The sequence below is a fragment of the Bombyx mandarina genome, chromosome 18 (genome assembly GCF_030267445.1).
Source record: "Bombyx mandarina strain Sakado chromosome 18, ASM3026744v2".
Lineage (NCBI taxonomy): Eukaryota > Metazoa > Arthropoda > Insecta > Lepidoptera > Bombycidae > Bombyx > Bombyx mandarina.
The window spans coordinates 1,849,730-1,866,208 of NC_143224.1; the positions used below are offsets into that span (position 1 = coordinate 1,849,730).

General features: G+C 37.1%; 1 protein-coding gene and 1 long non-coding RNA gene across 8 annotated transcripts in view; one reads left to right on the plus strand and one right to left on the minus strand.

The window, feature by feature from the left end:
* Positions 1-16,479, plus strand: part of sdt (MAGUK p55 family member stardust) — a 167,491-nt gene that overhangs the window by 46,734 nt on the left and 104,278 nt on the right. The gene's annotated exons all lie outside the window — the stretch shown is intronic.
* On the minus strand, positions 9,011-10,813 carry LOC149500931 (uncharacterized). The gene is made up of 4 exons (XR_016324544.1): positions 10,617-10,813; positions 10,215-10,466; positions 9,879-10,065; positions 9,011-9,144 (listed from the first exon to the last, which is right to left on the minus strand). It is a non-coding gene; the product is annotated as an uncharacterized LOC149500931 (long non-coding RNA).

The following is a 16,479-nucleotide window of genomic DNA, read 5'->3' on the forward strand; positions in this document are numbered from 1 at the left end:
AAATTGCTTCTCAGCACATAATAAAACTTAGCGTCTCAAAGTAGTGCATTAGATATATTCGTTGAGTAGAACTGAATAAATTATAATATACACACACAATAGTACGTTTGTGTTAATTCAAAAGTTTAAAACAAAACCCACAAAGACCACGCTACGAACGATTTCTGTTTGCACAGTTGTTTTTGCGCAAATTGCGATTAACATGGATGTAACGTGGTGATTTACGTTAGTTTTATTTATTTGTTGACTCGATATTGTCTATGGTCTGACCTGAGGCTCTCGTCGGAGACTGTGGGTGCGATGCGACCCTCACAACCAGAGTCGGCTGCGGCCGGGCTTTGGCGTCGGTCGAACGCAGAAATTCCAATTTCATAGTTTCGTGGAAGCGTGCTCTCGCTGTTAGGCGGAAACTATCGCCGGTTTATTGACCGTCGTGTCTACGTTAGTCAGCTTCTGCGAGCTCTCCATGTTTTTTTTCCTAGCTATTCTAGTAACCTCGTGGGGTTATTCTAGATTCGCCGAACTAGTAGGTGAGCTCACGGGACTCAAACCTGGAGTGTTGCTAACACTGGCCCTAGCAAGAGCAGTGCTTCGCAGATTCTACCACCGGATCGGAAACGTGAGAAACTCAGTGGGCTATGGGTTAATTTAATCGTCGAGCCCTTCGTCGCAAGCGATGGGTTCGACGAGGACGGTGACCGGTGCTTGAGGTACCTAAAAGTACTGTTAATGGATCGGGAGGATCCGTAATGACGTGATCCATATTGCGGGAGGCGGCGGAGTATGAATTTCTTTTCTGTTGCAATGCAGTGCAGCTCTGATTGGACAAACACCTCTTCAGAGGCGCTCGGGCAGCTGTTAGCTAGTCCCACCCCTCTTGGCTTAGCCTTTGCTCGCCAGCCTGTCCTGGTGAAACTGAAAAGGCCTCTGGGCCATCCTTGAATAATAAAAAGGGCACACACCTGATGGGATGTAAGTTCGTCTACCTATTTAGTGCAATAAAACAAAAAAACATTGATTTTGTGTTAAACTCGCACCTACTTAGCGCTATTTAAACAGTTGAAACAAATAAAATCACGTATTTATAGTTATTACAAAATTACTTATCGTTTTCCATTGACCCTTATTGCGGTCAGCACGTCTCGATTGAACGTATGCAACTAACTTGTTTAACACTTGTGAGCGACTTGTGGAACTAGGCTATCATCTTTAAAGTTTATTTATGAATGTATGGTAGATTCTTTATGATATATGTATGGTAGATTCTTTTCCCTTCACCTGTTTATAGTATGAGCACTGATTGCAGTGTGCTAGCTCACTGAGTTTCTCGCTGGATCTTCTCAGTGGGTCGCGTTACCGACCAGTATTAGCAACACTTCCGTTTTGAGCCCCGTGAGCTCACCTACGCGCTAGGGTAAAGCTGAAATAGCCTCTCAAGGCTATCAGCATAGGTAAAAAAAAGCAGTGTGCTTAGTGCGAGTTTTTAACGTTCTCTAAAAGTTAACTTATCAGCCAATATTAGTGATAAAATTATCGCGATGCTCTTCACTAGCTTCAATGGGTTTTTCAGCGAATCAGAGACGATAATAAGTAATTTTCTTCAACTAGTATACTTTTGAACATGAAGAAACTCATCTAAACAAAACAATTTAAACAACGCGAATTCAGCTTACCGCGAATAAAATTCTCGACTCGTCCGTGCTACACTACACACAGTAGATTTTGAAACAAATGTGTTTCTGTCGACCCAATTCCAAAGTAATTTCGTCGTAATGATAACGAGTGTTACCAATTTTGATGATCGCATAGCGATAAAACCTTAATTGGTCGTTACGAGGATTTGTAGTTTTTTTAAATTGATGGTCTAGTTGCGAACCAACCCGTGGTGTTGTCATTAGTAGAATAGCTGTTTTTATTTCTACCATTACAATAAAATCATTTTTTCTTACACTATTTTTAATTTAAATTTATTAAAATTTATTTTCAATTTTTTAGTTGGATTTTCTATAAAAGCGTATTTTGTTAGTTTATTTAAACTAATTTTTTTTACTTCTTAATTTCATACGAATTCTTATCTTACAATATCTTACATTTAAAAACAAATTCATTCGGTTAAAGCCAGTTCATCATTCTACACATAATACGACCACTTAATCTTCTTAAACTAAATCCTAATATGCACTCAATGCTACAGTCACATTCTCTTGTAAGTTCTACTTAAAATACCGGAGCTGCTACGGCTTGAGTGCCTTAGATCCCTTAGGTCAGTTGTACTCAAACTTTTTAACCCAAATTATTGCAGGTTCGAGTATTACGAATAGGGGAGATATTGATCATATTTATTGATCATATTAGGCAGCGGATTGGCTCTGCCCCTGGCATTGCTGAAGTCCATGGGCGACGGTAACCATCAGGTGGGCCGTATGCTCGTCTGCCTACAAGGAAAAAAATTTTTTTTTTTTTTGAAGCGAATATATCATCCGTTCTTATTGGACGAGCCTAATCCCAATTGTTATTCTAATGAAATTGTATTCGTCATTATGTTTCATGGTGCTTGACGGAATTCAAGTTTCAAAAATAAAACGTTGCTTCGTATATCTAAACCTTCTTCTACTTATTAGCACGTTATGACATATTAAATGTTATTTATTGAGATGTAACATATGACACATAGCGTGAGTGTCACAAGAACTTAGAATTAGACTTCTAGTGTAGGTATGAGTTTGAGTATTCGAGACATAATCGATATTTCGCGAGACCAATAAAATCGTTACAGTTTTATCGCAACGTTTGAAAATCGAATAGAAGACCAACATGAAAGACTTCAAATCGCTCAAGGGATCACAATTTGAGTACGGCTGGCTTTAGATGAACTGTTTTTTTTCTTCTTTTTTTCCTAACATTCCCTATATCACGCTTTAATGTCCACTAGGCCTATACAACTTTCTGCCGTTACAATAGAGTCGATATTTCACTGTACTAACTGTTCATAAACCTCGTGCGTCGAGTACACGTAATGGCTCGGAAGATTATGCCCGTGAGTCTAACAGCTCGACATCGGAGCAATTTTCATTCCTTACTTAAAACGGTACCTACTTCTAAAGCCGATATCTTTACTTTCGTGTTTTTTATAAGTGTGTTGACCACAACAGATTGACAACACCGATTTTGTTGTTTTTTAAATACCAATCAGAGAGAGCTTCTTATTTAACTCGAATGTAACGGATCATTAAATGCAATTTACAACCCTTATTTTTCTTTTATTGAAACGAACATCTATTAAGACAGTAATAAGCATGGAACATCTGAATTGATTTTGGCAATCGAGTCAGTTCTCTGCTTACTAGATTATCCTTATCGAATAATATTGACAATTTATTTTATTTTATTTTTATTGTCCTTGTAGGCAGACGAGCATACGGCCCTACTGATGATGAGTGGTTACCGTCGCCCATGGACTTCAGCAATGCCAGGGGCAGAGCCAGGCCGCTGCCTACCGACAATGTTTAGTTTCTTTCAACTACGAATTTTCTTTACACCCGCTCTTAGTTTTAAATTAGCTCAAGCATGTATCCTCGGCCCTGCCATTAAGAATGTAACAACCTTCCGACCGTAAACAGCCATGAATACATTTCGCATCGTACGGAAAAGCAATGCACACTGAGAAAACTTAAAACAATGCTATAATTGACGAGACTGACTTATTCATCATTAGTTTCTGGTATTGTTTTATATTGATCAACAAACTGGTTACATCTGGTATTAAATGATTACCAAGATTGTGAAGCCAGCCATGACCCTTGCAATTTGAGATTTTAGTCTCCCTTATGAGATAAGGACAGTCCCATCTACCCTATAATGCCGAATCAGAGTGGAACTGACGAATGTAGCTAAAAAAATTTCCTACCACTATCATTAGCGGCGAAAGCAATTATTGTCAAATCTTCTTTGTCTTGCTTCTATGTGGGGACGGTACAGTATGTCTCCTTTTTCCATTCAGGCCCATTATACCTCATCTTTGCGCTTATAACCTTCTATCGCATCCTTTTTCACACAGTTTCTCAAAGTACTTAGGACGTCCCCTACCTATTAACTAACATTACAGTTTCAATACTGCCGCACCATTAAATTTTTTAACCCACAGACACAGCCCACTGAGTTTCTCGCCGGATCTTCTCAGTGGGTCGCGTTTCCGATCCGGTGGTAGATTCTGCGAAGCACTGCTCTTGCTTGGGCTAGTGTTAGCAAATTCTTGTTAGGGCGAAGCTGAAATAGCCTCTCAAGGCTATCAGCATAGGTAGGAAAAAAAATATTAAAATTCTGGCAAGATGTATTTATATCGAAACTTTTTTTGTCACACAACTAAGGCTACACCCGTTGCCTTACGTCGCCAATACGTCGCTGCGCAGGAACCATTCATAACAAACATTACCAGCGAGGAAATTTGTATTAAAACTGTCGTTTTAACGAAACGACTCTCACTGTATCTCGGGAGGTTATTCTCATAACTTCACGTTTTCGCTTTGTTTAAAGGAAAATCGTTTTTAATTCAATATCGCTAAAGCTCATAATCAGTTGTGTGGAGTGTGCGTTTTAAGACGTTATGTGAGCTTTAAAAGACAATGTATCTGGAGCCTCGAGGTTAGCGGGTGGTGGATATTTTCAGTCTGTCATGTGCGCAAGACTTGATGTTTTATAACCGTAGCATACTTAATTTCATAGCGTGTTGATTATGGAGATATTGTAATTTCGGCGTGGGATCCTATCCTTACTATACGCGTTGCAGCCGCAGCGCGATCATTGTCGAGAGCCTTAAAACTTTTCCTGCTAAACGATTTTTTTTTAAAGATTACTGTTGTTACTTCAAAAAGACAAGATATTGTCGATCGTTAATTCGACTGGCAACTAGTGGAAATCACTGGCGGTGGGACCAGTTTTGCGCCCAAATGTTTACCACTAATGTTTCGCCCGCATAGCTGTCATGCGTTCTGTCTGATATGTGGGTTATTCAATGTACAATAGAACATTGACTTCTCTATATAATATTTATTGTATTATGGATAAATTTATCGGCATTTCAAAATAGGCTGTGAAATCTTATTAGTCATTTATTTTATTTACTGGTGGTAGGACCTCTTGTGAGTCCGCAACGGTTGGTACCACCACCCTGTCTATTTTAGCGGTGAAGCAGTAATGCATTTCGGTTTGAAGGATGGGAAGGGAAGCCATTGTAACTATACTGAGGCCTTAGAACTCATATCTCAAGGTGGGTGGCGCATTTATTCTATCTATTGGCTCCAGTAACCACTTAACACCAGGTGGGCTATGAGCTCGTCCACCCATCTAAGCAATAAATAAAAATAACAAAAGTCAATTTCTGTAAGATTTTAAATAATATTAAAGTGCTATAATTACATAAATCTAAATGTTAAATAAACCTCCAAAAATAATTCTTCGATAAAGACTCTGCCTTCTCGTCTCAAGGTAGCATTCACATCCAAAAAAATGAACTTCCTTATTTTCGTAACCATATAATTAAAAGCCGCGTTTGATGCGGCTACGCGACCGGCCCCCTGATCACGTAAAAATTTGCGACAGCCACAATTTTGCAGATGTTGTGCAGACGCGTCGCGACCGATCGCAAAACGTCAAATTATTTCGTATCACGTACCGCGATTGTTCGCTTACCGCTTACTGCAGTTTTCTGTCATACAACTAGCGCCAGTCGCAATCGGGTAGCAATAATTGGCACTAAAAAGCCACATTACTTTTTTTTTTTGCTGAACAAACCGGCAAATGAATTTATAAAAGCGCGTTACATATAAACATTTCAAAATGTTTAAGTGGAATTCACGTTTGAAACGCCAAGTGAGAGCTGCTAATTCTGTTCTTTTCGATGAAGCGTTACTAAAAATAAGTGATCTAATAATAATTTTTGCTTTATTTTGAATAATAGCTATAAAAATGTAATTGTGTCGTGTCAAACACTGATAACATTTTTTTTTTGTAATCGTTTGATAATTTGTAAACAGATAGTTGTTTACGTTACGAACCTATTTTAAAAAAGAATGGATCAAAATTATAGCCTAATTTATTAATTTCATTATCAATTAAGTAAGTACATAAGCTCACAACCCATCTAGTATTAAGAGGTATAGACCTCACAACGTGAATGCCGCCCCCACCTTTAGAAACGAGGTCTGAGTCTCAACTGTATACAAAAACGGCTGCCCCATTCTTTAAACTGCAACGCATTACTGCTTCGCGGTAGAAATGGGCGGAATGGTGGTCTTGCGGGTTAATCAAACGCCCTGCCGCCAACGATTTCTTAAAGAATATTTGCGAGTTAGATTTTAAATAAAAGATGAATGAATCCTTAACCGTGGAAGTCCTCCATGTATATATGTCCTACATGTTTCATTGGATTTATTGATATCTGCCTGCGGGATTCTAACACTGGTTCAATCGCATCGGTATTAGAAAGTCGGCCGTCTTTACTACACCGCTTAGGCCACGACGATTTCAAATTAAATTCTAAAATAAATGAGTTAGTTTGATGGTTTTATCCAACCAGTCGACGATATTCTAGGAGAGATGCTGCTATTCTTTATCAAGTAATAGATAGCGGATTTGCTTGACTTGGCAAGAGTAGGCAGAAATATAGTGCACTCTTTCACAGCTTGAGGGGAAATAAAAGCTGTGCAGACTATTCAAAATAATGTTCACCCAAGGTCATGGGCAATATGACGTGAATAGGAAACTGCATGTCAGAGACATTAACTTAATGTTCTATATATTTTTAAACAAATGAATCTCATATTTTAAGACAATTAATAAATATTTATTTTTATAATTGGCCCAGTTTTTCGTCGACGAAGCCATCTTAAGAGAAGCTTCATTGCAAATATCAGGCCGATATTTAGTAAGTTATTTTTATTCAATAACCAGGTACTCTTTGCACTCACTTACTGCAGTAAGAATGTTAATCAATCATTATATTATCTAGACTCTAGCGGACAACAAACAAGAGTAGACACATCGTGGGTTGTAGTTGTAGAAAGAGGAGAAAATGGAAACTAAGGCGAACCACTGGCTCATGCAGCTTTCATTTCAGCAGAGGCTGCTCGTACGCAGGCAGAGGCCGCGCATCTTCCAGCTGAGATATATGTATCTCAGTTAAAAAAATTTAAGGAATTGACCAATATCGGCAAAAACCTTGTTTAAAATAATATGATCCATTTTTTTTTAATTTTAGCTGTGTCCGTAATAGTTTATGTTACCATAAAAACAAAATAGCACTTGTTACTTAATAATAGTCAAGCAAATCCAAATATATACGTTTTACTTTAGGCTGGTACTACAGTAAATTTTATGAAACTCATGAGTATATTTTACGCTAATAAAACTACTCTCAACTTAGCATTTCAAAAAGACTATTTCTTTTTTTATTGCTTAGATGGGTGGACGAGCTTACAGCCCACCTGGTGTTAAGTGGTTACTGGAGCCCATAGACATCTACAACATAAATGCGCCACCCACCTTGAGATATAAGTTCTAAGGTCTCAGTATAGTTACAACGGCTGCTCCACCCTTCAAGACGAAACGCATTACTGCTTCACGGTAGAAATAGGCGGGGTGTCGGTACCTACTCGTGCGGACTCACAAGTGGTCCTACCATTAGTAGAATACCAGTATTTGGCATGTTCTGTTTCTAGTCTATAGGGTTATAGAGCTATCACCTTGCTATTATCCTACTTACCTCGACCCCAAGTTTAGTTATATTTCTTTGAAGTTATCGGCACAGTCGATATTATATTTCAATTGTGGCTTCAATTTCATGCGGCAAGAAGTTGGACATGTATTACAAATAAACTATGATTTGCTAATTTAAAAATTATTATTCAAATAAAACAAAATTATACAAAAACAAAAATTATCAAACTTATCATAATGAACAATAATCAGTGGTGGTTGATCCACATTTTGTCTAAATTATGAATTATGTTTTTCATTTTGTAAGTAAGTATCCAACAAAATCTAGAAGAATTATAGTATATTAACTAGTCGATTTGTTATTCATTCTATTCTATTATTTAAAACAGCAGTATATACAATAATATATATAACAACACAACATACAAACGGGGTTAACATAAAGATAAAATGATACAGAACAAATTGAGCACGACAGATTAAAACATTGTCTTAATAAAACAACCTCACAATTTTGCTTTCAAATAGTTTGTATATTTCCACTAAGCACAATTAAAAAATTATAAGCAGAAATAATTAGGCTATTCTTGCCCTCTCAGTTTACATAATTAAGAACAGCAGTTTTAAAAATATCTACATAAAATTACTAGAATACAGAGGTTGGATAAATTTAATGTCTGTTCTCCACAATCCAATTGAACCACCCTTGAATGTTGACATGGTGCTAAGTGCTGTGTTTCCTCTTCTCTCCCAAAATATACAATGTTATGAATTTGATAAGAAACATCGATTTCAGCATCTTCATCAGAGAGTTGGGGCACTGGAAACCCATGTGTTTGCCATGTTATGCAATACAAGCTAACAACTATGGTCTTGGCCATCATATGATGATCATAATGCAGTACTCTATGTGCCAACAAGCATCTCCAACTGGCTTTCAATACTCACAATGGTCAACAGTGTTCCTGGTATGACAATAAACATTACTATAGTACTATATATTAACGGCCTTCCCAGTTTTAAATATACTTTTAGATTGAGTATTATTTTGTAGTCCGGTTACTGAGACAGAGCTCATGATGTTTTACTTGCCTAAAAACCAAACTTTTTTACCATTATGGTGCAGGTCCTGCATAAGCATATTCAGTTCAGTGTTAAGCCAGACAAATGTATCATGAAATGGTGCATCAATACTTAAAATATTAAGATCACTATCACAGATCTGAAAAATTTAATTCTTTAGATAAGTACTATCAAATGTTTGTTATTGTGAATGATAGGCTTCAGCAAAATAATTACTATTTGCACATTCTTGAAATGATAATGCTTGCGGTTCTAAAACCTTTCTTCATATACAGAAGATCTGATAAGTGCAAATGAGTGCCATCTATACACCCCGAAACCTCAGGAAAGCCAAATTTATTGTAAAACCTATAATGAAAAGAAATTTATTTACTATTATATTATGTTTTCAATCACAAAATTATTATTGTTCAAATATCTATTCATTATCCTGCCCTTCTCCCAGTCACCTGGGGTCGGCGCAACATGTTTTCTCCTTCCATACTCTTCTATCATATACCATTTCTTTGCTCACTCCCCTCCTACCCATATCGTCTTTCACACAATCCATCCATTTCTTCTTAGGTCTACCTCTTCCTCTAAATCCTTCCACATTCATAGTTAACACTCTGTTAACAACCTCATTTTCATTCCGTCTCATCACATGTCCATACCATCCCAAACGTGCACTCCTCAGCTTCTCTGTCACAGGTGCCACTTTCAGACTTCCTCTAACATATTCATTCCGTATTCTATCCATTCTCGTTACTCCACACATCCATCGCAACATTCGCATCTCTGCTGCATGCAATCGCCTTTCATCCGCCACTTTCGTTCAAATATCTATGTACTATAAAAATAAGACAAATTTTGAATAAAAAAAAAAATAAGTGGGAAAGATTAATGGTGGCCTGAAGGCCTTTCCAGTTTCACCAGAACTTGACATTTCTCAGAACTCTGTTTAAAATATAGCTATATATAGCTAAATATAGCTATAGTTATAAAGCTTCAAGAATATAACTGATCTATATGATTGACTCGTGGAAATTGTAAAATCAGTGGAACTCTTGTGCTCTATACTATAAGATAATTATTTAACTTACCCATTTATAATAACTTGTGATCCATTGTACTGTTTGCGGAAACTTTAAATATTTCAATAAAACTGAAAGATTGTTTAATGCCATAGCCACTTCCCTAATGGCATTGCATTTACTACAGTTTAACTCAAAATGCAAAAAGCTCATTCCCACAGGTTTCTGGTATCAAATTTTGCAATGCTGTTAACACCTGTATAAACAGGTTATTTCAAACATTTAGTAAAGAATAAATCTGAAATCAAAAAAACAATGCTACTTTTGAAGACAAGATTTTGTGAATCTTTTATTTTCTTCATTATTTACACATATTAAAATGTTAAATTGAATATATATAAGTACCTTGCATTTTACTTTCTATTCTTGTTCGTCTTGATGATCTAGGTTATTAACGGCTTTCATTCAGAGCACAATTGTAAATATTGATGTTTCGAAATTCTGTAATGTGTTCTGAACAAACTTTCCGATAGATTAAGGGGTCAGGCTTGATCACGAAGACAGCGTCGCAAACGCACTGATTCGTATGTATTCGACCTAATTTCCTTAGACTCCAAAGCCCCATTTATCATTGGAGCTCTGTCCATAGTAACATATCTAGAAGAAATATTAATTTGTAAAAAATAAACTTTATAACCTCAACATTATTAATGTACTTAAATTGCCCAGCGTGGTATTTAATGTTAATACTATGGAAAACACAAACACAAATAAAGATCTAAACTATTCTAAACCAATTACACTTACCTAAATCAAGTTAAAATAATTTAATTTCACAAATTTTACACTTGCAGATAGTTAGCAACAATTCAGCACCAGATACAAAAGGTGTCGCAAATTTGACAAACGAAATTGCTAAATATCTGCTGTTGTGTGGCAGACAAAAGCATCCGTAATACCGACTTTATGCCAGTTGTTATTAGTTGTATGGAAAAGAATGCACTAAAGTTTCACAAATCGCTCTGCAGAGGCAGCACTAGTGATGGTCCGCGATCTGCTTTTTTGTTGTAAGTCTGTAATACGAAATGGACAGTTGACAGCAATATTTGCACAATATTTGTCTTCTGCTAATTGTCTGCGAAATACGTGATACCGCTGCGGACTATCAATCCACATTTCGTTTCGTTATTGAATAATCGCTCCGCTAATGGAACTCTGGTATTTTGTGGCCACAACGGCTGTGTATTCAGTATTCCGTCGAGGCATGAGTTTCCAGCGAGGCCATGTTAATATTCCAATTATGTTTCAGATTACAGACTAGGTACGGATGCGTATAGCCTTATAGAATTAAATTCGAATTGTGTAACGGATATTTCGTATTGTATCATCTTAATTTGCTTGTCTGTTTTATAAGATTTTTGTTTCTTGCTTAGGTGGATGGATGAGCTCACAGCCCACTTGGACTTAAGTGGTTACTGGAGCGCATAGACATCTACGACGTAAATGCGCCACCCATCTTGAGATATAAGTCCTAAGGTCTCAAGTATATATCTCTGATTTTAAATAGCTTAGTTTAATAGCTGAATGTTAACAACATAATTTAATACTTATGGGGATTCTCTAAATGTTTCCCCCCCAACCGATCTAGATCTTTCTATCGCAACGCACCGTAGCGAATTTTATTTGTATCCAAAGTTAATATTTGATTTGTGTGGTACAATCTCTAGAATGAGCTCCTCGTGTGAGTTCAGAAAGGAATCATTGATCGTCCTCAATATTTAAAGCTTATTAAACACTAAATAGGGGCTTGGATGACCTTTGACCTTATCCATGAACCTCTAATTCAGGCCATATATTCGTTTTCCTGCGCCAATTCATGTGACTGATGATTTTGGAGAGCTCTTTATGGATTGAACACAAGAAAGGAACGCGATATGTTAATACAGTCAAAAACCTTAGAGTCCTATAACTAGTACAGTATGTTAGTTCGAGATTCAATTGCTAAATGGCCTTGAATCAATTGTTTTCAATTCAACTATCACGTATAAGGTCATTACCACCCATAGACATTATGAATGCAGTAACATATTTTTAGATACGAGATTGCGATCTCCATTGATTAACAGTTGTTTCACCCTTCAAACTTGGATACGTGACTGCTCCGCGTCAGAAATAGACACGATCGTAGTATAGACATTAGAGTAGATACAAAACTGGGTTCGGAATATAACCCCACCATCAAAAACTACCTAAAGTATTATTTAAGTACTTAAATTAAATATTTAATATTAATTATCTTTTTTTTATTGCTTAGATGGGTGGACTAGCTCACAGTCCACCTGGTGTTAAGCGGTCACTGGAACCCATAGACATTTACAACGTAAATGCGCCACCCACCTTGAGATATAAGTTCTAAGGTCTCAGTATAGTTACAACGGCTGCCCCGCCCTTCAAGCCGAAACGCATTACTGCTTCACGGCAGAAATAAGCGGAGTGGCGGTACCTACCCGTGCGGACTCACATGAGGTCCTACCACCAGTAAAAAATCTCAAATTGGATTTGTACAATAACACACTTGTATTATGCAAAACTGTTTTGGGTGGTTTCGATAAAAATCTACAGCCGCTTTAGTTGCTAACTAATACATATTAGTTGGTATAATTGATTGTCGGATTAACGGAAAATCTTTGAATTTTACAAAATACACAATAAATGGTAGAGCACAAATTTCGTTGATACTTCATAGATTATATTTTAGTTAAATTCCTTTATGCTCTGAGTGAAACCATAGATCTCGTACGAAATATGCTTTTTATCTATACTTTCAACCGATTAGTGAGTGAGCCGAGCTGTGTTCTTAAGATTACAGAGATAAGAGAGTTTTTAAGCGAACCTACTCTCTGAACCTTTCACTTACAATCTTATCTTTCATAAACGTAATGAACTTCGAAATAAGTTTTCGGAGATTATAAAAAAAAACTAGCTGTACCCGTTCGCTTCGCTGGGCATTTAAAATTAACACTATTATTTCTCACCCCCACAAAGATTCTCATCATTAACGCCCCCGCAACTGGTGTAGGGAGTCCAACACTCATATAAATATTAGCCTATCCATTAAGTACATGTATTTTCTACATGGATACCAAGTTTCAAGTCAATCGGATTCACGGTTCAGTAGTTATAATGGAACATCCGTAAAAACCACTGTAGATTTATATATTCGTATAGATAACACACCAACGTTAAGGACATTTTATGTACAAAAAAAAGCTAAATTTCTAGAATAATTATACTCAATGCGCAATTATCTGCGATATTCTTCGTTCTAATGGTTCTAGATTTTTTAATACCCCTTTAACTATTCCGTGTCTAATTTATGGGCATAAGTTATTGGTGCAAGGGCGTATTATGAGTTCACACGCGTAGGTATCACCACGGTACATGTATCTGCAGTGAACTATTCCGGTTTCAAGGATAGGATAGCCGGAGGCGTTATTCACGTTGTCTACGCTCTGACGATATAATGTGTGGGCCATGAATTTCTCTACTCGTCCCCGACAAAAAACCCATTATTTCCTAGTATAATTACACTGATTGCCTGACCTTACTGATGTTCATTCTAATTACCGCTATCGTAATATACGAGGATTGAAAACAGTGAATTCGAAAGACGGTTCAAGAACAAATTGTAACACAAAAAAAAAAAACAATTCCCTTGTAATTACCATAACAGACTTATTGTCATTTTGATATTGACACGAGGGCCGTCTATTGTTACTACTTCTTTCTTAATAGCATGTAGACAGTTCCACCTTTTTTACTACGCAATAATTCAATATCATATGTAACTTTACAGTATGTGTCAGTGTGAGTCTATAATTCTATGGTACTTAAATGTATTTTCCAGACTATGAAACCTTAGGTTCTAGAACCCCATGCATCAGGCCGTTCAGTTTCTCACCGGATCTTCTTAGCGGGTCGCGATTCTGATCTGGTAGTAAATTCATTCGCGAAGCAATTGCTCTTGAATTGTTAGGTTTCCTTCGGAGGCGCTCGGGCCATTGTTAGCAAATCCCACCCCTCCTGGCTGAGCCTTTGCTCGCCCACCTGTCCTGGTGAAATTGGAAAAGCCTCCGGGCCACCAGTAATAATTCAAACATAAAAAAAAGGTTCTGGAATAAAATTTCACTTTCCAATCCCAAAAAGAAACATCCAACATCAAATTTGGGTAAGACTCATTAATATTAATACCGTAAGATAAAATAAATAAGTCTTGTTCAGCTTAGCTCCTAGTTAAAGGTCATGAGTGATTCTCGTTAAAATAATGTAATGAAAGGTTAAACTTGATTGTAATATACTTGAATTGCTCCAAGCGCGTTGCAAAGAGCAAGGGTGGATTGAAGAACTTGTAGAAAAACGTTCATTTATTTTAACAAATGTCACTTATATTCTTTCGTTCCTGGTATGTTTTAATGAGGCGGAAAATGGCCACAGTGTTAGTAAAACCTTGGGGCCTGTTTAGAGTTTGATTGCTGTTTTATTGTCAATAGCGCGTCGTGCATAAAATTTTGCGATATAAGATTTTAGTTTCATTGAAGAGTTAGAATCCTTGTTAAATTGGAAACTGTGATTAGCTTTACCCTACCCGGGTTCTGCCCTCGGGAGATCGGACGTTGGGTGAGAGTGCAGGGGAGTCGTTTAGTGGGTAGGGTCCTAAATTCCACGCCTTGGGCCCGTGGTCAACCGCTGCGGACCGTTCAGTATCACATACCCCGCGTGCCTCCTAGGCGCTGGGCTTCGAAAGAGGTTCGGTCATCGGCCCCAATTTTACTATTTCTACACTTTTATATTAACCTAATATACAGCAGCAGTGGTAAGAACTTCCTTATAAAATTTCGTAATTGATGTCAGAAGTTCCAACAGGTATGTATGTTCTGTTGGTTAGAAGTTATAATTGGACAGACATAGATTACGACTTTGTTTAATACTACGTAATATTTTTTGTCTATGCCAAACTATGTTAGAATTTACATAATCTGTATCATTGTAGAAACAATTGTATCTTTCATCATACTATATTACATCATTGACAAAATCATTTTGATTTTTTTATCGTTCGAATGTGATTTGTGTTCTCAACGTGAACGAATCGTGCTCACGAGTTTTATTAACTCTAAAAAAATCTCCATCCAAAAACCAATCTCCAGGGTTTCCCATAAAACCCAAACAAAGGACAATTCCGGTTCCTGAGAACCTGTTACGTCATCACCGAGTCGGTTACCTGCCCTTTTTTTGGGAATCCACGTTTCACATCGGAATGTGGAAGTCTTTTTATTTCAATAGAGGTCTTTGTTCGCTCAGGGGAGGCTTTGCATGAGCGAAAATATAAGTTAGGATAACGTTGTGTGCTGTATATTTTTGAAGGTATTCTTTTATGGGCGGTAAGGGCAAAAAATTAATTATGTTATAGTTGAACCCTAATAAACATCTTAGACTTTAACTAATTTGCAGTTAGATCAGATAGGGGCAGAGGCTTATAACATGTTCCAGAAGATGCTTAGCTAGCACCTAGGATCCTCTTATCTTCAAGATGAAAGTCCAAGTCAAACAAGCCAGACTCCACGATACTCTAAGTTCATTCCGTGTGAAATGAAACATAAAGGTCTATATATATTGTTTGTATTCAATAGACGGTAGTTTGCATAATATTGAAATGTCGAATTTAGTCCTCCGTGACCACGAACCGTAAAATACATATTATTATAATGATGGTTAAAAACGTGATATTAAATCGTAAAAGCAGTTTTGATTATATTTACTGGTGGTAGGACCTCTTGTGAGTCCACACGGGTGGGTACCACCACCTGGCCTATTTCTGCGGTGAAGCAGTAATGCGTTTCGGTTTGAAGGGTAGCCGTTGTAACTATACTTGAGACCTTAGAACTCATATCTCAAGATGGGTAGCGGCATAACACCGGATGGGCTGTGAGCTCGTCCACACACCTAAGTATTAAAATAAAAAAATTACGAGTCTCGAAATCTGAAAAGAAAACCTTTCAGTTTGAAAGTTAAGACAGCTGTTAATCCAATGTTTTGGGGCCATGTAAAATGGGTGGCTGCAAGCACTCCACGATGTCCGTGGACCAAATTTCGTGAGAGAATTTCATTAGCCTCACTTGTCCCTCAAACTAAAAAATTGTAATGAGCCCTCACGAACTGGTGATGGCTTATGTCTCTAGTCAAAGAATCGTGCGTTCCGATTTCAAGGTGTCTTCTCCACCATGGCTTTTATTTCTAAAGATTTTCTTAAACTTAAATAAAATACAGCCTGTTTTTAATGGTAGAATTTTCGAATTAATTTATTCTGCCTCAGTTCATTGACTGACGTTATATTATTTGATCACATGTGTAACAGTTCTCCAAGTCTCCCGTATTCCATTATATCAATAAACTTTAATAAGTAAATTACACACACAGTCATACAATAGAAGCGCATAGCATTTTGTTCGTCGTAATATCAAATTAACTAATCGTTTGTGATGAGAGCCATCTGACAAATAAACTTGGCAAAATTTAACAAACCTCTCCCTTCAACCGTCCAAATATCGCCAACTTGAAAATATTATGGCCAAATATCTGTCGCCAACTTCAATAACCTTCCGAGAACTTT